At 47.0% G+C, this 25,438-nt stretch overlaps 1 protein-coding gene across 3 annotated transcripts in view; it reads right to left on the bottom strand.

Moving 5' to 3' along the window:
* afap1l2 (actin filament associated protein 1-like 2) overlaps window positions 1–25,438 on the bottom strand; it is a 251,042-nt gene that overhangs the window by 180,265 nt on the left and 45,339 nt on the right. The gene's annotated exons all lie outside the window — the stretch shown is intronic.

Below are 25,438 nucleotides of genomic sequence, written 5' to 3'. Positions count from 1 at the left end.
AGATTGAGGTAGGCATCAGTGCTTTTATTATTTCATTGATCCCTTACCGGAATAGTATATCGTCTGCACATCCACCATTGCATACAATAACATACTGACCTGCTCGTCAATCAGCTTTGCCGTGAGACCCTATGTGGTGGCAGTTCAACCAGACCTCTGCTGAGATCTGTGACCTGTTTGAACTAATGGTAGAGGCTTTTCATACTTATTGATTCACTCGCTGCCACCATGTAATACACTGGGACTCATTGTGCTAACACAGAATATTTACAGACTCTGAGGTAAGGAAAACATTAACTTTATTAGGAAAAAACTTACTGTAGCTTCCTTTCCATGAGGTCTACAAGAGAGAGAGCAAGATCATGTGACATTGCATCACTTTGTGATGATGTATACTGCATCTCATTAGCATATTACATTTGGAATTAACTAGTTATGCCATATTGTGCCCACCCTGTATGCGATTCTCTGGATCTGGGGCTGGTTTAGCACAGGGCTAAAGAGCTGGCTTTGAAAGCAGACCAAGGCAGGCCAGCAGCACGGTTCAATTCCCATACCAGCCTCCCTGAACAGGCGCCGGAATGTGGCGACTAGGGGCTTTTCACAGTAACTTCATTTGCAGCCTACTTGTGACAATAAGCGATTTTCATTTCATTTCTCCATTATACTGCATGTATCTAAGAAATCTTGCTCATCCTCAAAGGCCTCTTCATTCTCAGCGCAAGATACAATTCCCACTGAGAGAGCAGTCATGTTATTATTTTTTAAAATTCATTTACGGGATGTGGGTGTCGCTTGATAGGCTAGCATTTATTGCCCATCCCTAATTGCCCTTCAGAAGGTGGTGGTGAGTTGCCTTCTTGAACTGCCGCAGTCCCAAAGATGTAGGTGCACCCACTGTGCTGTTAGGAAGGGAATTCCAGGATTTTGACCCAGCGACAGTGAAGGAACAGCGATATATTTCCACGTCAGGGTGGTGAGTGACTCGGAGGGCAACATCAAGGTGGTGGGGTTCCCAGGTATCAGCTACTCTTGTCCTTCTAGCTGGTAGTGGTCGTGGGTTTGGAAGGTGCTGTCTAAGGAACCTTGGTGAGTTACTGCAGTGCATCTTGTAGATAGTGCACGCGGCTGCCACTGTTCATCAGTGGTGGAGGGTTTGAATGTTTGTGGAAGGGGGAGCAATCAAGCGGGCTGCTTTGTCCTGGATGGTGTTGAGCCTCCTTAGTGTTGTTGGATCTGCACTCATCCAGACAAGTGGAGAGCATTCCATTACACTCCTGACTCATGCCATGTAGATGGTGGACAGGCTTCCGGAAGGGGGTGGGGGTCAGGAAGTGAGTTACTCGCTGTGGGATTCCTAGCCTTTGACCTGGCCTGGTAACCACAGTATTAATATGGCTAGTCCAGTTCAGTTTCTGATCAATGGTAACCCCCCAGGATGTTGATTGTTTATGTGAGGGTACACCAAAAAATCTGGGGTAAATCCTTCACTATGCCAGCAGCTCACCATGTGCTTGTGCAAATGCATGATTATTGCTGATTCATCAAGAACAGAATTTCATATCTTAGGTTCAAAACAATGAAGCCCATCAACCAGACGGCCTTTCCTGCATGGAGCTATAAAAAGTCTAAAACCGTAGATTTTCACCAAGGCTCTGGGGGAACACTTTCCACATAAGGCTAACTAAATAGGCTACACATGGTCTGGGGTAGAGATTATCCAGCATTGAAATGCACTAAGATATAAACAAGCCTATTCATGTACAACAACCTTACATTATCTGAATACGTTATGTCCCCATGCACAAATATATATCTAATTTAATGAGATATTCTGTAGAAGCCTTTCAATACAAACCTCAATTCTTTTGCTGAAAATCTTGAATCATTTTCTAAAAATAATCTCCACAACCTCGAAATAATATCTGGCCAAAGCAACTACGTTTTAGCAGAACTGTTTTTTCCCATGCTTACAATAAACACCATTATTATTTTCTGATGCATTTTCTATAATTCCTTGAGTGCCCAATGTGGTGATATGCATCACTGTAAATAAACAAGGGGTTAATGTAAATACACCTAGACTAGCTAGACACTAGAGGGAGCACCAGAAACATCACACACAGACATTCAACCAATAGGTCAGTAAGATAGGACATGACCAATGGGCATTCACGACACACACGGAGGTGATACTACCACAGGGGGGCATTACCCATATAAAAGGACACAGCACACATGATCTTCCTCTTTCCAGTGGAGACACTTAGTGAGTACACAGGGTTAATTTGAAACACATCACACCCACTGTGGTGAATGTGATTCACACTGTATATAGTTGCCAATATCACTCCATGTATATATGTTCGTTATCTACCCATTGTAAGTGCAGTTGCACTATCCGACCACCAGGGGGAGTCGCTCTGGGAGTACGCGAGAGTTTGTACTGGGCTCCTCCTGTGGCTCCGCCCAGGACTCCCCCCCCCCCCTGGGACCGATGTATAAAGATCAGTGCCTTAGAGCCAGCCTGCCAGTTCACCTGAAGTTCAATGACGAATAGGCTGGCTCTATTGTAAGTGTATTAAAGCCTCTGTTCAGATCCAACTACACGTGTTCGCTGAATTGATGGTTCCATCACCCACCACGTGGATTGTAGCAGACTGGTTAGTCTGATTAGCTATCACAGGATTAACAGGAGAGTTGAATCCAAGTAGGAGAATCATTAACAGTTTAATAAATGTGTTAAAGCTATCTCCAAGTCTGAACCTTCCTTTGTCAAAGTGCAGACCAAGGAAGCAGCTTATGCTACATCAAGAGCATAACAAAACACCCAATATTTACATTAGGGCACATACTCAAGGCATGAAGTGTGAACAGTTTTATGTTACTCATTCCCACAGTTTTCCCAATTAGTTGCAAAAAACAACTATTTTTTCAACAAGAAATGTTTTGTCAGGAGTTGTAGATGTTTTATTCCCTTAAATTCAACTCCAGGTTGTGATGTGAATGTTTATCCCAGATTTTCATCCTTCAAGTCTTATGATAAAAAGTATGTGGAGGATTAGAATAAGGGCAGATTCCATCCCACACTGTTCTTAACAAACTCTGCATCCATATCCATTTTAAATCCCAGTGTTCATATTCATAAAATTAATATTTATCATAGAATTTACAGTGCAGAAGGAGGCCATTCAGCCCATCGAGTCTGCACCGGCTCTTGGAAAGAGCACCCTACCCAAGGTCAACACCTTCACCCTATCCCCATAACCCAGTAACCCCACCCAACACTAAGGGCAATTTTGGACGCTAAGGGCAATTTATCATGGCCAAGGAACCTAACCTGCACATCTTTGGACTGTGGGAGGAAACCGGAGCACCCGGAGGAAACCCATGCACACACGGGGAGGATGTGCAGACTCAGCACAGACAGTGACCCAAGCCGGAATCGAACCTGGGACCCTGGAGCTGTGAAGCATTTGTGCTATCCACAATGCTACCGTGCTGCCCCTTATAGCTTAAATAATAAACTGGAATGGATCCAAGGATTTATCATCAATTCTACCCTCAGCACATTAGGTGGCTTGAAGAGACAAAATATTAAGATCAAATGTTGGGAGATTTTGGGGTGCATCCTCTGCTCCCCAGTCCCGTGTTTCTCAGTGGCACGCCATTGCTGGTCACCAGATTTTCCGATTCCTGCCGCTGGCCAATGGGATTTCCCATTGTGGGCAATGCCACGCCACCGGGAAACCTGTGTGCGGGGATGCTGTACCAGCGGAATGGAGAATCCCACCGGCGGAGAACTCAACCCTATGTATTCCCGCCAGTGGAGAATTGCAATCAATTTACTATCCCCCTGAGTGCAAATTGGGATGAAGTTCCGTATTCCTTGCCATGCAAATCTATGCATGGCATGGAATATGAGGAATTCCTGAGAGCCTCCCACCATAGCGAAGTCCGACATCTGGCCCCACACCCCTGCTCCACACCGTAAATCAGCCCCGAGCCCCCACCCTGCATTACAAAGCAGCCCTGATTGCCTGGGTGCCCCATCTTCCCCCAAGTACGGGTGTGACCTGAAAATATCCAAAATCTATGCTTCCATGGTGTTGGGTGGTGTATAGTTAACTAGAATCTGTCTCTCCATTATCACACGAGGGACCTTCAGCCTGAGGTGGGCATTGCCAGCTATGCCCCTCACATTCTCCTGTTATTCAAGAAAAGGATCATTTAGTTTTACAGTGACATTCAGCTTATTCAGCTTAGTCTCCAACATTTCCCACACAGACAGACAGTTGTATGACTGACTGGGGACTAGGCCAAACAGTAAACTCTGAGCTTAAAGAGTGGGTCAGACCTTTGTGTTGCATTGCAGCAAAAAGAACAAATGACACAGGCAGGCATTAAAAAGCTGTCTGGATACAGACTCTTGTGGCACAGCAGCAGAACGCTCTGCCATGTTGATCAAATACACAACGTTCCAGCTAACCTGTCGGCAAATCTGTAACTTAATTTCCAAAAGATAGATAACCACCAAACATAACCTGCAAGTTTCAACCGTCTGAACGTACTGTGATTACAATATTCCTTTCTTTTTCATGTTTGGATCTTCCATCAGATGAAAGGTGGGACTTCCTGGCCCATGCCTGCCGGTGGGATCGCCGGGTCCTGCCGAAAGTCAATGGGACGTTTGGTCGGCCCGCCGCTTCCCCCGTGACGGGTCCGGAGAATCCTTCACTCACTATGATAATTGTCAACATACAAATGAAAATCTGGTCCAATCTCTCCAGCATTCTATTCAATCTGCTAAACATATTAAGAACAGAATCCAGAATTTTCCTTTCGTTCACGCCGGCGAGATTCCCCGTTTCCGCTGCAGTGAATGGAGTTTCGGCTGAACGCCAAATTCTCCGTCCTCACTGCCTGTGGTAGCGAGGCAAATTCAGAGCAGAGAATCCCAGCCACATTTGCACTTCACACGAACGTTATTCAAAAACATTTAATACCAAGCCACAGAATAAGATATTAAGACTAGTCGAATAGGCAGGATTTAAGGAACGCCTGAAAGAGGGAGTGGTAGAGAGGTGGATAACCGTACGGAGGGCCCAGGCAGATGAAGACTTGGTTACTAACAGGGGAGCAGTTAAAGTGTATTTGTCGGGGCAAAAGTCCCAAGTAATTGCAACAACTGAATGGCTGCAGATGCAATATAATGGTGAGAGATATTGTTGTCTATTGCCTTTTGTTTCAGTCGGCAGAATTTTCTCAACCTTTTCAGGCACTGGGACCATTTGCTGGTCTTGACCCCGCTCGTGTCGGAGGTGGACACTGCAGCACCATCTCGCAGGGGGTGGGGAGGGGTGGCCAATTAATGGGTTGCCTCTGCTTTCATCATTCACTTAAGGACGGGGAGTGGAACATGGATGCAGGAGGCTCAATGGGAAGGCCATTGGGCTTGGCCAGCCAGCAACCTCACTCAGCGGAGTGGGTAGGATTGATACAGAGGGAAAATGTGAGGCTTATTAAAAATGAACATCCAGGGTTGTGAGGGCTTTCAGTGTGGAGGAGGAACTTCTCCATTAGGAAGCTTTTCGCCACAGCTGTGCTCGTTTCAGCGTCACAGCTCCATGCTAGTGGCATGGGCAGCAGCTGCCAATATGCCTCTGCCCTCTCACCAGGAGGCCGTGTCCATTGCCCTGCCCAACTCCTGATAAAGTTGCAACGGCCATTGCCCCTCTTGGCAGATTGCATTGCAGCAGACAGTTAAAGGCTAATTCTCTGTTTTAATTCGTTGATTGGCTGCTGTGGATGGACAGTCACAGCAAGGAAGGGGCCCGCCTTTGGGAAAAAAACTGCTGCAGGCAGGAACACATCGGGGAGCCGGCCCAACTGATTTTACACGGCCCACCCCCCACCTCCAAAGCCATCTCCAGAAGGCCGAGAAGATTCCACCTATTATATCATCAAAAGAAGTTGCCTGCTACATCCAGTCTGACTTGATTTTACTGGCAGTCAGCTTCCCACTGGGTTGCCGGTCTCTGTTTTAAATCAGCGTTTCAGCAAGAACCAAAGTTTTATGCTTCAGATTCTCTCAGTCAGCAATGAAGTCAGAAGAGTTTGAAAACAAAGCTTCACAGTGTCAGTAATGAGCATCTGGTTTAAAGTCCGTCAAGAATGTGAGGGATGTTTTCATTATTTCATGTATTGAGCCTAATGAAGTGATTGATTCCCTGTTTTGCACTACATACTGTTCAATAACTTACATTACTGAAATAAAGTTGGTCATTTTCAACTTCAGTGGAGCGGGTGATAAAAGGTGATGGCAGATTGGCCTCTCATTACACATCGCAGCCCTCAGTCTAAAGAGCAATGGGGTAGGGTGTACTATCTACCTGCCAGCAACTATTTCCCGCCCTGACTGTAGTTATAATAATCTTTATTGTCACAAGTAGGCTTACATTAACACTGCAATGAAGTTACTGTGAAAAGCCCCGAGTCGCCACGTTCCGGCAGCTGTTCAGGTGCACAGAGGGAGAATTCAGAATGTCCAAATTACCCAACAGCACGTCTTTTGGGACTTGTGGGAGGAAATCGGAGCACCCGGAGGAAACCCACGCAGACACGGGGAGAACGTGCAGACTCTGCACAGAGAGTGACCCAAGCCGGGAATCAAACCTGGGGCCCTGGCACTGTGCTACCGTGCTGAAAATGACACTCAAACTGTCCAGTGGTTTAAAGCCCGGCCTCAGTCTGAGAAAGTCCATAGTCACCAGGTTTCAGAGATGCCACCTGGTACATTGTACACAAGCTCCTAAAATGTAAAGCTTCTCTGTTGGGATGCCAGTGTCTCATCTTCCTTTGCTAAAACACAGGGCATAAAAAGATAATCCCTGGATCATAAGTGAGAGAAGTTCTACTCCCAGGAGTGATCAGCCCTATGAAATATAAAATAATACCCAGCACAGAATCACAGTATTATGACATTCGTTTCCTTTCGTCCAGTTTGTCTTTCCTCCTGAATTGCATTCACTCTATTTATCTCCCATTTCCTTAGCTTGCTTGGGGAAATTTCTGCTTCTTTAGTTTCTCTCTGTTTCATTCTATTTCCCATGTTTTTAAACAAAATGACTCTTGTCCTCGAAAATCTGAATTTGCCTCAGTTCCTCCCTGATGTATCTTACGCTGGTTTACCTGTTTCCGACCACAATCTCCTCTTCCCCTCCGTCTTCTTACACAGTGCCTTGCTTGTGGATAATTCTTTGGTGTCTTTATTTTAATGACCGCAGTCCTTAATTTTCTTCTTTTTGTTTCTTGTTTCTCAATTATTTGGTTTCTCTGCCTTGCCACTGACAGTTTCAGTGACTCCGAAATGGCCCTGCTCACTTTTATCAAGTCCAAACACTTTATCAGCCTTCTCGTCTGGGACATTTCTTCTGTACACTTGGTTGATCTTAGAATGCATCGTTCTAACCAGCACACTCACAGAACCTGGCAGACAGCAAGCAGTTAAGCCATTTCTAAACGCAGCAGCTCAACTACTTGATTATTGCCCTGAACAAAGAACAAAAGGAAAACCAGCAAATGAAAGTTACAATCGGTGACTGTGGATTGGAACGCCAACATATCTACAGTACAATTGCTGCAGTACTCTGCAGTGAATAGTTACAGTTTTATTTGAAGTGCCTGCCAAATGTTCACACAAGAGCTCCTCACTGAAGTTTCCTGGGTTATAATGTTTGTGAAGACAGCCTGCTGTTCAAGAACTCACAGCGCAATAATAATGCAAACCAGCGAGACCACAAATGGTCATAGCTAACCACAATTAAATCAAATATTCTTCTTTGGCGTGGTGGCAGTTCATTTGGTTTTGCTGCAACTAGAGGTGGATAAAGTTGCGGCCTTGTAAACATTGGATGTTGTGTGTTCCACGCTGCACACGGAATACAATCCTCCACCACAAACTTTACGTCTGTGAGTGTCTCATGAATGCTCTGTACTGGTTGTCACCAGATGCAGTAAAGGAAGGACTGACGAACACCATTCAGTATCCTTGACGAATTATAACAGTTTATTTACAAAGAGTATTTACAGAGAGGGGGCGATCCAATGGCCTGGTCGTGCCCGACTCGGTGACACGACGAGGCCATTAAATCTCGCAAAATTTACAACATTCAGGACGCCTTGCAAGATCTAATGAGATCTCGCGAGATGTTGGGATCTTGACCTCACCCTCACTAGGCAGGATCTAGATTTGCAAATTTAAGAGAACCGTTAGCTTCACTGAAATATGTCTGTGCCGGAGTAATCCAAGGCCTGGGATTGAACGCCGGAGGCTGGGTGATCTCGCCATGGCGCATTTAGAGCTGGTTCCCACAAATTTCGGCCAGACGTAACGGCATTTTGGGGGTCTCCCACGTGATAGGAAGCCCCCAGGTAGTCGGGCTCTGGGCAAGGATGTATCCTGGTACCCCCGCTGCCACCCAGGCAACTTGGCACTTCCACATGGGCACCCTGGCGCCAGTGGCAGGAAGGGGGCAGTGGGGCAGGAAGGTCGATTATGAGCCTTCCCGCCGAGTACCTAAGCCTGACAGAGGCGGGAATGCAGTCAGGTTCTGTAAGGCACCATCCCAATAATTAAATACCCTTCCTGCCTCCAGGCTCACCATCAGAGAGAGAAGATTCCGCCCTGAGGTTCAATACAGAAGTGAGCAACAATATTAACAGCATGTTTAAAAGTGTCAGGGAATGTGTGAATGATCTCCACTGATGGAGTTTAACCAGCTAAAACTGAGCAACCGAACAGTACCTATGGACTCTTACGGTATTTTTGTCCCTTGGCTTCTGTTAATCTCTGCCAAAGATTTCCCAATTCGGAAAAAATCTGCAATAAGTGCAAAGTATATAGAAAGGATTGATTGGGAATTCTTGCTATAGTTTGGTTTAGCAAGTCATAAGAAGGGGGAGTTAGCTAGCTGAACAAAGAATATGCAGAGCGGTCGAATGTCATAGGATATGGGTCTCATGAAACGCAAAAGTCAAGGGAGTTTCCTGGATGACCACAGAATTTAACAGCAGGACATCTCATGCATACATCTCATACAAAATGCTGTTAAAATAGAGACCTTGGGCGGGATTCTCCGACCCCACGCCGGGTCGGAGAATCGCTGGGGGGCGGCGTGAATCCCGTCCCGCCGCTTCGACGCCGACTGTCAAATTCTCCGGCGCCGGTTTTTGGGTGGGGGTGGGGATCGCGCCGCGCTGGTCGGGGGCCATTGGCAGCGCCCCCCCCCGGCAATTCTCCGAGCAGCCGCCCGTTTTCGGCCAGTCCCGTCGTGTGAAATAGACATGGTCCATCCTGGCGGGACCTGGCTTGGAGGGTAGTTAGCAGAGTCCTCGGGGGGACGCGGGCGGATCCGACCCCAGGGGGGGGGGGGGGGGGGCGGTGCCCACAGTGGCCTGGCCCGCGATTGGAACCGACAAATCTGCAGGCTGGCCTGTGCCGTGGGGGCACTCTTTCCCTCCGCGCCGGCCTCTGTAGGCTCCACGATGGCCAGCCGGAGAAGAAACCCGCTGCGCATGCGCCAGAACACGCCGGCGATCCTGCGCATGCGCCAACCCGTGCCGGCCCACGGCAGCCCTTCAGCACTGGCCTAGCCCCCAGAAGTGTGGAGGATTCAGCAACTTCCGGCGGCCCGACGCCGGAGTGGTTCACGCGGCTCTTGCCGCTGGTACGGCCCGCTCCGCTGGTTGGGGAAGAATCCCGGCCCTTAGAAAAGTGTTTTTCAAACTTTTTTTTCCCAGAACCCATTTTTGGCAACAGGCCGACCATAGGGACCCATGTTGGCCAACCTTCACGGCCCACGCTGGCTGAACTTCGCGACACACGGCAGGTTTGTTTAATGTAAAAGGGGAGGCAGCTTGGTCCACACAATCTCACTCTAATCAGGTTCGCAGGAGGAGAGGACAATGTGCGCATATCAGGTGCAGAGTGTAGTCAGTTCCATTGTGCTGTTTTCATGTTTGTGAGAATGAAAAATCCAACCTCACACATGTAGGTCATCAAGAACGGCGATAGTAACAAAATTCTTGTTTTACTCAGCATTGGATGCTCCTGGGAGATGCTACTTTGGAATGCTGACAGCCCCATGGACCTTTGGCGTGTTTTTAATATGCTGTCGCAGGTCAGGTAGAGTAACTCATTCTTTTCATTTGGAGTCAGCTGTATAATAATTGATTCTAGGGTCATGACCTCAAAAGGAATTTTTCACCCAACACTCCTCTATCAAAATCTGCATTTAACACACATGGGCATTGCATCCTGATTTGCATTGACACAATTGACAAAATCATACCTCAAGAAATCATCTTTGTTTGCTTTGTTCATTATTGAAGTTTCTTCTTTGTAGGCTGTTCACCAGAGGCCCTGGAGCTTTGTACAGAGCTAACACTAGCACTGCTCTGTCCTGCCAAGGACTCTCCTGTGCAACTCTCCAGCAGATTCTGATGTGAATACTAGCCAGTTGGTACACTACCTAATTGTGTCAGTGGCCTTCTCTTTCTTGTAACAAAATGATCCACCTTCGCAGTCCACTTGCCTTGCTATCAAGCAGCTACAAAATGGGAGACGCTTTCCTCTGTGATTTGGCACCAAAAGCACGTATGTACAGAGCATCAGGTGTATGTGTAGAGCGTGTGATGCGCTCATTGTTGCCTCTTGTGGTCGGAAGACTGCACACAACCGTTCTCATTTAAATATCGGTAGTGGTACTCCCGCGAACGGGACCATCGTGGGCAACACGGTGACTGATCGCTCTGCATAAGCCACGCACGGTTCAGGACCCACACTTGAAAACCCCTGCCTGAGAGGATTGCACTGAGTGACTCACCTCCTGTGATCTTATTGATTGCCTTGCCCATCTTCTTTCAAACTGGAAGTGGGCATGGTGTTGGCGTGTTTGAAATCTGAAAAATCTTGCACAATCCCAATCCACCCACCTCTGGGAGCTAAACCTCCCTTGATATACCTCTGATTAACAACATGGAATAGATTTGAAAAGTGAACAACAACGTTTGTGATTACTCTTCTGTGATTATTTTCAACAGTTTATGGTGTTATATGAATTCCATTTGATGAACTAACTCTCATAAGAGCTATGATTCTCATGCTCAACTCATAGCAATCTTCACATGGCAATTCTTAAAAAGATGTCGAAATCGATAAATATCTCTTGCTCATTGCACAATCTACACACCCTCAATTCTATTACATTGCTTATTTCTCTTTTTTCTGAATAATGATAAAATGATTTGTACAAAGGACCACGTGGAGTTATCAGTGGATGGTACGAGAGCGCTCAAATGGCTCCCACTAAGGAACATACCGTTGGTGGAGAATATAAAGGAGTGCCCAATTACCTCGTACCTGATTCTGAACCAAAGTCACCTCAACAACTAATACAGATTTGAATAATCCAGTTCGACATGTTTAGAAATAAAATTATTGAAATTCCTCTGCAATGGGACAGTAATTCCACATTATTCCTTTATGCTGCTGGAGGTCATATGGTTTCTGCTTTATGTACTGAATAGAATTTGTGTCTGGAATTTTCGGAAATGGGAGAAGGGGATTAAGACACTAAAAGGTTTGTTTCTTGGGGGTCGGTTTGCAGGATTGAACGAGCTGGGAGCAAAGTATGGGCTGGAACAGGGGGAAATGTTTTGATTCATGCAGGTTCAAGATTTTGCCAGGAAGGAGATACAGAGCTTCCCGGTGGAGCCGACCTCCACATTGCTGGAGGAGGTGCTGGCGACATGGGGACTGGAGAAGGGCGTAGTGTCGGCGGTTTACGGAGCTATGTTGGAAGAGGAGAAGGCACCACTGGAAGGGATCAAAGCAAAGTGTGAGGAAGAGTTGGGAGAGGATATGGAGGAGGGGTTCTGGTGTGAGGTGCTCTAGAGAGTGAATGCCTCCACCTCGTGCACGAGGTTGGGGCTGATACAGCTAAAGGTGGCATATAGAGCACACCTCACAAGGGCGAGGATGAGCCGGCTCTTTGAGGGGGTAGATGTGTGTGAATGTTGTTGGGGGGGGGGCGCGTTAATCACATTCAATATGTTTTGGTTTTGGTCCTGTCCAAAGCTTGAGGATTACTAGAAGGAGGTTTTTAGGGTAACTTCTAAAGTGGTGCACGTGAAACTGGACCAGTGCCAAGTGCCCTTGGGAGGCCATATTCGGGGTGTCGGCCGGGGTGCGGGTGCGGAGGCAGATGTTGTAGCCTTCGCCTTGTTGATCGCCTGAAGGCGGATCCTGTTGGGATGGAGAGCAGCCTCTCCACCCTGTGCCCTGGCGTGGCGAGGGGACCTGTTGGAATTGTTGACTCTTGAGAAGGTTAAGTTTGAACTGAGGGGAAGGATGGAGGGGTTCTACAATTCATGGGTATTATTCATGATGCACTTTCAAGAATTGGATAACATCGAACATTAGTTGTGAGGGGGGGGGGGTGTTGGGAGGGTTGGGGGGAGGGGGACTGTATGTGTTAATGGTGACTATGGGTGATTCCTGATTCCTTTTTGTTATTTGTTTCTGTTAACATGCGGGCAGTTGTTTGGGGGTTGGTGGCAGGATGGGATTGTTGTTGATTGCGGATTGACATTATATTCGTTACTGCTTATTGTTTATTGTTGGTGGGTGCAAATTTGGGAGAAAATGTGAAAAGGGAGGAGAATAAAAATATTTTTTAAAGAAAGAATTTGTGTTTGGAATTGTGAAGCCGACAAGTACACATCCGAACCTTTTGCACAAGAATGACTTGCTTGTAGCAGTCCGTGCAACAGAAATTACACTCAACTGTGCAAAGTTGGCAAGCTTTCTTGGGTCATGTGAATTGCAAACTACGCAGCACGTCTTAATGTTTCCTGTACATCAAATAACTATTTCCACTGGCAGTAAACTCTTCCCACCTGCACCCTGCAGAAACCTGGCTCCATTGTGTTGGTTGGGTGGAAAATACTTTTGAAGTTTGTTTAAATGTGATGAACTATTTTAAGTAATTGTTCATAGACCTGCATCTTCTCATCAGCTGCTCCAAGTGTCATGCTGAGCCAGTCTTCATGAGGGAACCATTTGAAAGGCAAGTTCAAAATGTCCTTCTCCGGCTCCCATGCCAAGGCATGCTCCCTATGGCCTCTGATGCTCCCCTTGTCACAGTTTCCCCCAAACTACCTTGCATGGCCCCTCATACCCCCCCATACCAAGTTATGGCACCTCCGTGATCATTAACCCCAAACACTGTATAGAACCAATGAACTCTATAGTTCAAAGCGGATGTGCAAAAATTATTTAAATGTCATTCATTGATAACTTTCTGCTTTCTTACAAAAACTCCTTTTTACTACAGCCCAGCTCGGCACCCAGCGGCCCATGTGGTGGACTCTAATTTATTTCCTGGGCTGGTCCAGCTACAGCTCACCCCCATCCCCTGCACAATTCAAATCCTGGGCGGGATTCTTCCGTAATCGTCGGTGCGGGCAACTCCGGCGGGACGGAGTGGCGTGAACCACTCCGGCGTCAGGGGCTAGGCCCGCCCCGGAGTGGTTAGCGCCTTGCTGGCTGGTGGGAAAGGGGCTTGGCACCACGCCAACTGGCGCCGAAGGACCTCCGCCGGCCGGCGCAGGTTGGCGCATGCGCAGGAGCGCCAGGGTGTGCAGCCGTCATTCCCACGCACGCGCAGAGGGCTTAATTTCCACACCAGCAATGCGGACCGGTACAGCCTCCGGTGCGGAAGGATAGAGTACCCCCATGGCACAGGCTCACCCGCGGATCGGTTGGCGCCGTGGGGGGCACCTCCCGGGGCCAGATCCCCCCCCGCGCCGCCCCAAGAACCCCGGAGGCCCCCTGCACCACCAGGTCCCGCCGGTAAGGACCTCCGCGGGCTGGAGAATTCGGGCTGCCCCGGGTCCCATTGAGTCGCGCTGGACCCCGCCATTCTCCGAGGCGGGTGGCGCAACTCACGCCGGGCCGATTTTTGGGGGGCCGAAGAATTTGGAGGACAGCGGGGGCAGGATTGACGCCGACCCCCTGCGGTTCATCTGACCCGGCGGGGGGTCGGAGAATCCCGCCCCCTGTCTTTCCAGGTACTTTCTCCACTAAGGTCTTATAATGAGAAAAGATTTGAGATTTGAAACTACAATGCTGCAGGTTCATTTCCTGTGCACATTCCTTCCAAATGTATCTTCTCTGCTGGGAGTGCAAGATCACAGCAACACACCTACATTACACACTTTCCAAAAGACGGTGGGCTGGATTCTCCATTTGGGTGACTGTTCACCAGCCAGGGTTGAATCGCTTATGTTTTGTACTGGCATTGGGATCACTGCCCAGAGAGATTCAGTGTCCCTTGCCATGCTAGTTTATACATGGCAGAGATTGTGAGCGATTCCCGCTATGAGCAGCTTGAGAGTGAGGTCTGGCTGCTGGCTCCCGTTCCCCCCACCCCCGTAACGGCAATCCTGCCCTCTCTCCCCCCCCCCCCCCCCCCACCAGCAAGTAGGGGTATCCTCCCCCCCAAATCTGGAATTGCTGGGACCCCCGTCCCACAGAATGAGCGCATAAAGGAGACACGACTACACCCAGCGACCCTCATCAGAGACCCCCAATCAGACCACCCAGCATACACCCCTAATAGAGAAGCCTCCATAGCAGAGAAACCCCATAGCAGGGGAACCGGCCATAACAGAGACTTACCCCCTCCCCCGGCACCAATGTCACCCCTACCTGGAAACTAAAGACAGCCCAGGTTAAAACAGTGAAAGATTTTCTGCTTTTTCACTCACCTGTGCCTTACGTCTGCTGCCTCAGACAGATATGTAGAAAGCAGCAGCTCAATAGAAAGCCAAAACCACATCATAAGGCTTTGAACTCCCTCAGACCCTTTGATCTGCAAGGCTTCTATTCACTTGAAAGATAAATAACTTTTCACTAGCCTGTAATCTGGTGGAGGGGATCTCTGGGGGGGGGGGGGGGGTGTCTTTGGCAGAGGGACAGCCTCTGGCAGCAGGGGGTGGGTTTCTTGCAGCAGGGGGGAGGTCTCTGGCAGCGGGGGGAGGTCTCTGGCAGGGGTGTCGCTGGCAGGGGGGTCTCAGGTGGGCAGGATTTGTATTGTGGGGGGGCAGGGAGGCCCTCTGATGGACTTTGGGAACAGCCATATAAATGCTTACCGCCTTAGCCCACTACGAGGTCCACCGCATCATGGCATTGTGACCCATTTGTATCTTCACGCAAATTCTGCTTTTTCCCCGACACGGGATTCTCCGCCACATTGGAAACTGCACTACTGGCGGCGGGGCAGTGCAGAATCCAGCGCAGTATTAGTTACCGAAAGGTGGATGGTGCTAACATTGCAGAAAACATTTGTTAATATACAACAGAAATACAATGTGAGTAAGATAACAAAATGAGCGATAAAATGCAGTTCGGTCAAAAAATGCAGAACGTTAATGAACAAAGAGAAATGCTTTGAAGAATGAGGGTCATTAATTTAGAATGCATGTGAGGCAGAGACAGACAATTGAGTCACTTGCACATTGGTCTGTAGGACAGTGATTCTGGTTTTGCCTGTTGTGTACCCATTCTTGCTGAGCATCTCGTCTTATCAGGGTCATCAGCGACAGAAAAAACTGTTTGCCAGTGGAAGAGAGAGAAGAAAGAATTTGAATCGACCCATTCTTAACCAGGCATAGGAGATGCCTCACCTTTAGGTTCTGAACCTGCATTACTCTGGATCGACAGATAAACTGACACTTTTGCTGCTGTGCCTACATAACAGTGCCTCCAAAGTGAAAACAAACCAAAAGATGTGCCTGCCAGCGTTTGACTTCAACATGCTCTGCACATGCCTTGATCTGTCAGCGTCTCACAGCTACAGAGAGAAACATTTCCAGATCATGGGCGAGAGAGGGAAAACCTCCCCAAGAAGCTGCTGAAAGGTCGTGGGAAAAGAACTCCAAACCGGCGAGGGACCAAGAATATTTAAGCTGTTGTCATTTACTAGATTGACTGTTGCAGAGTTCTTTTGAGTTAGATTTCTAAGGGAATCTGTTAAACAGAAACAGAAGAACACACAAGAGACGTGGGGCAGAGAGTGTAAAAGTTGATAAGTAGTTTCTAATGAATAAAAGTTAGAACTCATTCAATCAGGGGAAGCCCCTCCCACTCCATTAGCAGTGGAACTATGAAGTCCTCCGGGTACAATCTGAATATGAGGAAGAGTGAGGTTTTCCCGATCCAAGCGAGAAGACAGGAGAGGAGGTTGGGGAAGTTGCTGTTTGGGATAGTGCGGGTGAGCTTTAGGTATTTGGGCATTCAGGTGGCTCGGAGGTGGGAGCAGCTGCACAAGCTGAATTTGGCTTGGTTGGTGGAGCAAATGAAGGGGGATTTTAGGAGGTGGGATGTGTTCCCACTGTCGCAGGCAGGATGGGCGCAGTCAGTGAAGATGACGGTTCTCCCGAGGCTCTTGTTTGTGTTCCAGAATCTCCCGATCTTCATTCCAAAGGCTTTTTTTTAGGACGGTGAATGCACTGATTTTGGGGTTTGTCTGCGCAGGTAAAGCCCCGCGAGTGAACAGGGTGATGCTGGAGCGGGGTCGAGGGATGGGCGGGTTAGCTCTTCCAAATTTGCTGAATTATTATTGGGCGGTGAATATAGCCATGGTTAGGAAGTGGGTAGTAGGGGAAGGGCAGTATGGGAGCGGATGGAGGCAGACTCTTGTGAGGCTCGGGTTTGGGGGCACTGTTGACGGCGCCTCTACCGTTATCGCCGACCACAAACCCGGTAGTGGAGGCGGCCCTGAGGGTGTGGGGACAGTGGCGGCAGCACCTGAGGCTGGAGGCGGCCTGAGTTTGGGCACCGATCTGGGGGAATCATACATTTCTTCCGGGGGGGGGGGGGGGAGGAGGGGGGGGGGGAGGAGGGGGGGGGGGGAGGAGGGGGGGGGGGGAGGAGGGGGGGGGGGGAGGAGGGGGGGGGGGGGGAGGTTTACAGGTGAGGGATCTTGTCAGGAAGCATGTACCGACCTTTCCCCACATCCTGCCCCAGGGGCTACAGAACAAGGTGGTGTCAAAAATGGAGGTAGGTGAGGGTAGGGGGTTGGGTTGTGGGGGAGGCTTTGAGGAGGGTGATCGCATCCTCTTTGTGTGCCAGGCTTAGCTTAAACAGTTCAAGGTGATCCACAGGGCACATATGCCTGTGGCCAGCATGAGCAGGTTTTTTCAAGGGGTGGATGATAGGTGTAGGCGTTGCACGGGTGGGCCCGCGAATCATGTCCAGATGTTTTGGGTTGTCCGAAGCTTGGGGGATTCTGGCGGGGGTTTGCCGACGTTATGTCTGAGTTAGGCTGAAGGTGGTCCTGAGCCCAGAGGTGGCGATCTTTGGAGTGCCAGAAGACCCGGGAGTCCAGGTGGCAAGAGAGGCCAATGTCCTGATCTTTTCCCCCTGGTAGCCCGGAGATGGATCTTCTTGGAATGGAGGGACTCGGGACCGCCGAAACCGGGGGTTTGAGTGAGCGACCTTGCAGAATTCCTCCGGCTAGAGAAGATAAAGTTCACCTTGAGAAGATCTGTGGAGCTGTTTGCCCGAAGATGGCAGCCGTTCGTTGACTCCTTTGAAATTAGTTAAGATGTCAGCAGGGAGCGGGGCTAAAAAAGGAGGTAGGATAGCTGGGGAGTCAGAGGCGGGACGGTGGGGTGTTAAGATATTTATTTGTTTTGATTATGTGCACTCCCGTTTGCTTGTTTCTTTATGGTTGTGTTGGATGTATATATACACACATATAAATGCCTCAATAAAATATTTTTCCAAAAAAAGTTGGTTGCTTTGTCCTGGATGAGGTTTTTGAGACTTGTAGGAGCTGAACTCACCTGGACAAATAGAGGGTGTTTTATCACACTCCTGACTTGTGCCTTGTAGTTGGTGGATAGGCTTTGTGGAGCCAAAGTGGCCTTGGGCCTAATCATATTTTTAACACTGTTAACTGCTTCTCACTAATACGACATTAGATTGGTTATGTGTGTTGGACCTGGCAGCCTGGGACTGGGATGTATCAGAGTTTCATACATGAGCGCTGCTTACTTCTGCAGCACAAACCAGAAGGGAAAGGGGGCAGGGACACGGCAGTGCAGCAGCATGAGTCCTGTAGTTCACATTTCATTCAAAAGTATACTTTTTTGCCTGAGCCTGTTCTGTTGATTACCCTGATTCAGCTTTCAAATTATAAAGAACCCTCTTTGCTAGAAAAGCAACCTCTGGGCGATAGAGGTCATGGGTTTGGAAGGTGCTGTCAAATGAGCCCAGAGACGGGCAAGTGTGGCCACCAGCGAATGGCACAAGAAATTGAAAAAATGGTTGATGTATCACTCAACAGAATATAATCATTATCTGCCCACTCTCACCCAAAAGGGTTGGGATTTTTGTACGTGACCTTGCATTTTACACGGCAGCTTACATTTTATGCATGGGAAACTTAGATTTCTTATGTACGAGGGTTTGAACTTTAGTATATGTGGCTTGGAATTTCTGTGTAGTATTCCATGGCCCATGCAATTGTTGTGACGTACATATTTGGCCCTGAGCTTTTGGTGGTCCCTGTCCCAGAACACTGAGCCTTGCAAAAGTGCCAATGTTGTTTGTAGATAATATGGGCGGGCACGATGGCCCAGTGGTTAGTATTGTTGCCTCACAGCTCCAGGAAACTGGGTTGGGTTCCTGCCTTGGGTCACTGTCTCGTGGAGTTTGCACGTTCTCCCTGTTTCTGTGTGAGTTTCCTCCAGGTGCTCCGGTTTCCTCCAAAGATATGTAGGTTAGGCGGATTGGCTATGCTAAATTGCCGCCTAGTGTCCAACGGTTAGGTGGGGTTATGGGGATGAGGCAGGGTAGTCAGCCTGGTGGGGAGCTCTTTCAGAGGGTCAGTGCAGACTCGATGGGCTGAAAGACCTCCTTCTGCTCTACAGAGATTCTGGCCGGGATTCTCCAAAATCCCGGCTAAGTCTTGACGCTGGCGTAAACACCGGAGTGTTTCACGCCGGCATCAACCGGCCTCTTGGCCCCTCTTGCACCTGCTTGCATGGGTTAGCACATGTGCGCAGTGGCCGTTTCCATTCCAGCGCATGTGCGTGGTGACAGTTTCCATGCCGGCGCATGTGCGTAGTGGCCGCTTCTGCTCCGGTGTCGTGCAACATGACGTAGCGACACAGCGGAGAAGAAGGTAGGCCCCCCACGGATCGCGCCCGCCCATCGATCGGTAGCCCCCGATGCCGATTTTCTGGTCGTCGGAGAATTGCGTCCCGGAGTCGGAGCGGCGTGGCTGGAATTTTTGACACCACCGCCGATTCTCCGACCGGGCGCGGGCTCGGAGAATTCCAGTCTCTATGTTTTCCATCTGATTGGCAAACAGAAAATTTAAGTATGCATGTGGTGAGAAGGAATGGGTTTGGGACAATGAGAATGCACCAAAAACGTACAAAAATTACAAAGGAGTAAGTCTGGACCCTGAAGTTCATCCGACAGAATAAGAATACTTCTGAGTGCAGGAAAGGTTTCCACCTGGGGTAAGTTAATAAACATCAAATACTCAGATATTTGACAGTCAATTAGTGATACATCTAATATTTCATAAGAATTATTTAGACCTTTAGATCAATTTATTGTACTGGAAATTGTCAGTGCCATTTTGTTGAATATTGTGTTTATCTGCTTATTTAATTTCCAAGCACACGGACTGTTTTGCCTTCCTATTTTTTAAAAATATATTTCGAATGCCCAATTATTTGTTTTCCAATTAAGGGGCAATTTAGCGTGGCCAATCCACCTACCCTGCACATCTTTGGGTTGTGGGGGTGAAACCCACGCAAACACAGGGAGAATGTGCAAAGTACACACGGACAGTGACCCAGAGCCGGGATCGAACTGCGCCACCGTGCCACCTTGTTTTGCCTTCCTGATTGTTGTTGCATGTCGTCACATTTAGAGTTCAATAACCCACTGATTAAATTCTTGTTTGCACACCAAAATTCTTGGAAATGTTTCAGAGGATTTTTTTTTGTCTGCCTCCAGGAACACTGAGATTCCATCACTGGTGTGAACATGGATACAAATTTAATGCAGCCTCAATGACACTTTCATCCATGTGTTCAGTGGTTGGTTTTATTCCAAATCCACAATCATGTAAAACATTGCAATCTGAGAAATGTTGAACATGTTCACGGGGCACTCTGTATGGTGTTAATCATTTGAAGTAAGTGGGCTACTTTTGCATTGGAATAGCAGATAAGGGGGAACCTCCGAAAAACGGGTTAAGCATTAATTTGTTGAAGTGGGCACTAATAATTTCTACGTCATAATTGTCTGATGGTAGGGCAGAATAGATTGGAGGGGCCGAAGGGATGCAACTGATAAATGCTGCAAATCAATTCAGAAGGCCAGTTACAGGGACCAACCATTAGAATAAGTTGCTATAACTACACTAACCCATTCATTCCACAGGATTTTCACAAGACTGCAGTTGTTTGCTTTTTGTCACAATTTTTTTCTCTCTCAGGTCTCCCGATATACAATGCCAACATTTTAGTCTTAGTCTTTCAATGAAGTCCCCCCTCCCCCTCCACAGCTTCTCCCCCCCTCCCAACCCCAGCATTCTGAGAACACTGGCCTTCATCCACCGAGCACTGTGCCTTCACCCATCTCAATTACCATTGAGGCTCACTCTCCTCAGTTCATTTAATCTTTCTGTTCTCTTCCTTGTTTTTGTGGACCATTACATTACCCCTTTCGAAACTTGTATAAACTTCCTTCTGACGCATTTACAATTCTTTAGCAAACAGCACAGAGGCGCAACAAGAGCCAGCATTTGTAAATCGCTTTAAATGCACAAAATGCGGCAAGGGTTGGAAAGGGCCACCAGTGTAATTCATATATTTTACATTCTTTATTATTCCATGGCCTGTTCTTTCAACTTCAAGCTCATTGCCCTTGTCTTCTGCACTTCTACAGAATGTTCACGTTGTAGGGTTTTAGTCATTATGATCACAGGTTAGTATAGCTACGTGCTAGTTCAGAATCATAGAATGTTCACAGCACAGAAAGAGGCCACTTGGTCCATTGTGTCTGCACTGGCTGAAAAACGGGCCACTCAGCCTATTCCCAATTTCCTGCATTTGGTCTGTAGCACTGCAAGGTTACAGCATTTGCAGTGAATGCCTAGTTGCGTTATTTTAAAAACATATTGGGTACAATGATCAGAATCATTAACTGAGTTGCCTGACTGGTCATCTTTAACTTAATGATCCTCGGTGTCTGATTCAACCATCCCTGGGTGTAGAATCAGCCAGCCATTGAACTACTACCCAGGAAGTGAAAAATAACTCCATTCAAACAGAATCGCAATGTTTAAATGTTACTCCACAAGAAATGCATGGCATGTCTAAACTGAAACAAAAGGATAGCTTTTTTTGTTACTGGATTGATAAGTAACTCTCTGAAGGACAGTTCACTCGTATTTAACTTTGCTTCTGGTAAAATAAGTTGATTCAGTGCCATTTTCTTCTCAGCAGTTTAATTTGTGAGCCACTTATTGATTCCATATAGGTTATGGATCAAATAATTTATTGGTCTTCCATTACAGCTGCTAATGTGTTGCCACCAGCTTTACCTTGCCCTAGTTCTTTTGGCTCTCTCCATCTGCCTTCTGGCACAGTCCAAGAGATTTACCTTTAATCTTTTCGGCAAGCAAATCTGTAAACGGAAAGTGTTCCATTGACGACTGGAAAAGCATTTCCTTTAAATGTGCGAACAAGCAAAAGTCTTCACTACAAATAATGTAGGCCAATCCTTGGTGTTGTGACTTGGTGTTACATTAAAAATAGGTCATCTATTTCATATAAGCAGCAGAAGCAAAACGGTTTTCAAACTCTGTTTGTGGTGTTTTGTGGCAAGATAGGCTCCAAGTAGTCTGTGTGTCAATTGCATGGAGAAATTGAAACCGCATAAACCCATGTTCCAGCTCCACTATCTCAGCTTTTCACAAAATTAAATGAAAAACAAAACTTTCAAAGTAATCCTGAATTGTGTCAGATTTCTGGCTTTGTTTCGCCTGGATTGACAAGAATGGTTAGCATTAGTGCAAGGCGCCATTGCATTGCGTTGACACTAAGAATTTGTCACAATAATGAGGACCCTGACAGTTATGGAACAATGGGGAGGGAGATTTCCTTCTCATGAGTCTCACGTCTTCTGGATTCAGGTCAGGCTTTAGCTCCAGATTTACACTATAATTTTAGTATCAGTGCCAAACAAAACCACTTCATACCAACGCTACAGTTGTACCATAAGGGCAACCTTAGAGAACCATCAATTAAATGCATTATGTACGCCATATAGAAATCCTCACTGGCATAACAACTGACCGAGGAATATTGTAATTTAGTATGCTTGCCTCTAAGAAACTATTTCCATAAGAAACATGATTTAAACTCAGAGGTTTGGAGCTAGATGATGAAACTCATCGGTTACATGTTTACCTCAAGAATTCCACTTGACACTTGCCAATGTTTTTAGATTTTCCTTAAATGCATGGGTACAGCTCTCATAAACACCAAAGGGATAAAACTTTTACTTAATCTCCTGTGAGATCTTTCATACACCTAGTAAGCAAACACATTACTGAAGCAGAAAAAGGATTTACAACCAATTAAATATGCTGTATTTTTTTATTCGTTCATGGGATGTGGGCGTGGCAGATGGTGCCAGCATTTAATGCCCATCCCTTATTGAGCTTGAGAGGGCAGTTAAGAGTCAACCACTTTGCTGTGTGTCTGGAGTCACATGTAGGCCAGAGCAGGAAAGGGTGACAGACTTCCTTCCCTAAAGGATATTCGTGAACCAGATGGGATTTTGCAGCAATGGGCAATGGTTTCATGGTCATCTTTAGACTTTAGCCAGCTCTGGGTCACTGTCCGTGTGGAGTTTGCGCATTCTCCCCGTGTCTGCGTGGGTTTCGCCCCCACAACCCAAAAATGTGCAGAGTAGGTGGATTGGCCATGCTAAATTGCCCCTTAATTGGAAAAAATAATTGGGTAATCTAAATTTAAAAAAAAAAATCTTTAGACTTTAGTTCCAGATTTTTATTAAATTACAATGTCACCACCTGCAGTGATGGGATTTGAACCTGGGTCCCCATAGCCTTACTCTGGTTTACTAGTCTAGTGATAAGACCACAGTGATAATTGCCCCAGCTACGCCTGGGTGCGTTCATCCAGTCGCTAACTGAGCCAAACACCTGGCAGCGTCCCAGGCATGGGACTTATTTTGTGATAATTTAGCAAATCTCAGCCAGGATGGCAGCAGAAGCATAAGAAAACTCCCTGGTCTTTGTGCAATATGGAGGGAAACTCAGCTGGCGCTCTAACTCATGATCACTATACTGTGATCCATTCCAAAAGTTTGCATACGTGCTTGGGTGGGCGCAAACTAAGGCAGCCCTGCGACTTCTCACCACTGGCAGTGCAGCACGGCACACCTCTAACCTTCAGATAGACTCAGGAATGATTTCATTCCAAATCCCAGGGACATAGTCATTTCTATAAAGGGGGCACATGCCTAGGCTATTAATGGTGTTTCCTGGACATCTGCCCTGCAGAAAGTGAGGAATATCATATGATCAGGTTTTTGGATGAATGGGGTGGGTAGGGGGTGGACTTGTGCTTGAATGGTTACAGTTTCCAAACAATTGCAGGCAGTTTCTGTGGAAAGGTTTTATCAATTTCAGGCCTACCGAAAAAAACATTAAACTCCCAATTTCATACTCGTAAAGCAAGTAGACTTGTTTTGTACAAATACTCTTTTCCCAGGATGCAGGAAGAGAATTGGAATTGGATTCTTTTGCCAGGCTGGAAGAAAGGTGGAACTAGCAGAATATCTGCTGCAGAGCATTGGCATGCCAAGGGATGCCAGGACAGACTGCAGAGTGGGATTCTTTCCCCTTCACCTATCCCACTGGGAATTTTCAAAGTAAAATGAAGTGCTGAGACGGAACTGAGCTGGCTCCCTGTCTTCAATTCCAGCTTCCCCGCCCCATTGCTAAAACTACATCCTGTTTCTGCCTCCATGGTAAATGAAGTTGGGATCGTGACGGACAATGCTCATACAAGAGACACTGATGGTTGTCTAAAACTCCAAGAACTGTAAGCAGGAGGGGAAAAAAATTAATGCGAGAAGGAAAATAGTGCTGGAGAATTCCCAAGTATCAGAGTGGTTCTCCAGTAATTTTGTACAGGCACGCATGTGTTCATTGTTGGGAACTGTTGGTGCACATTTCTAACACACTGCGATGCCTTTGGAAAATGTATTGATAGACAGCTTCACAAGCAGAATAGAGGGAAGACTGTGAGGATAGCGCACATTACTTCTCAATATGCAGTATCATACATTAGCTAGCACTTTCAATCGGACAAACTGACCTACTTGTATTGCATTTTGTGCATCTGGCACATCCCTACATTACAACAGCGATGACACTTTAAAAGTGCTTCATTCACTGCAAAGTGCTTTGGAACGTTTGGTGGCGGTAAAGGGTGCTACACAAATGGAAGCCTTTCTTTTCCATCTGACTCCCTAATGACTAAGCTAACTCTGCATTGTACACCTTATGCAGCCTGTGATTCGTTTAGCTTTCTTTCAGGCGGTTAAATATTGGTGTGCAGAACTTTTAACATTCCTGCAGAAGCCACATTCGTACTCATAGGGAGGGAACGACAGGTCAGAATGTAAGAGACACAGCCATCTACCAGAAGGAAGAATCTAGTAGAGACATGTGGCCAATTTGTCAGGCTGCATACTGTGTCAGTAAATGTTATATGGAACTTCCCAAATATTTTAGTTGGTAAAAGAACCGTGTGTAATAGAATCGCAGAGGCCAGCAGGTACCTTGCTCAATTCCTGGACTGAAATAAATTTCAGTAGGGGGACAGGGAGGGGAAAATCAGTTAGCATTTCGGCTCTTGGCCGTTACGCAGCCAGCTCCTGCTGGAAAATCCATAAATGTTGATCTGGGATGGACAATATCAGGCTCAGCTGTTGAATCACTTGCCAGTGTTTCTTGTTGGACTCACAAAATGATGAATTGCTTCCTGGGAACCAGCAGGGTGTGAATGATATCAGGACAGAGATAGATAAACAGATAAATTATGTACAGAATCACATAGCCCAAGAAATAAAGAGAGAAATGCAGAACAACCTACAAACCCCAGATGTGAGTGATAAAGAATCGATAGGAAATATAAAATTTGCACGTTAACTTATCATCTCACTTCAAATGTTTCACAGCAGAGCATCATCCACTTCCAAGTTTTTCCTCATTGGTTAAGATTAAATTTTACAAGGTTTTAAATGTTA

This window comes from Scyliorhinus canicula, chromosome 16, assembly GCF_902713615.1.
Source record: "Scyliorhinus canicula chromosome 16, sScyCan1.1, whole genome shotgun sequence".
Lineage (NCBI taxonomy): Eukaryota > Metazoa > Chordata > Chondrichthyes > Carcharhiniformes > Scyliorhinidae > Scyliorhinus > Scyliorhinus canicula.
This window is presented reverse-complemented; position numbering and strand designations above follow the sequence as displayed.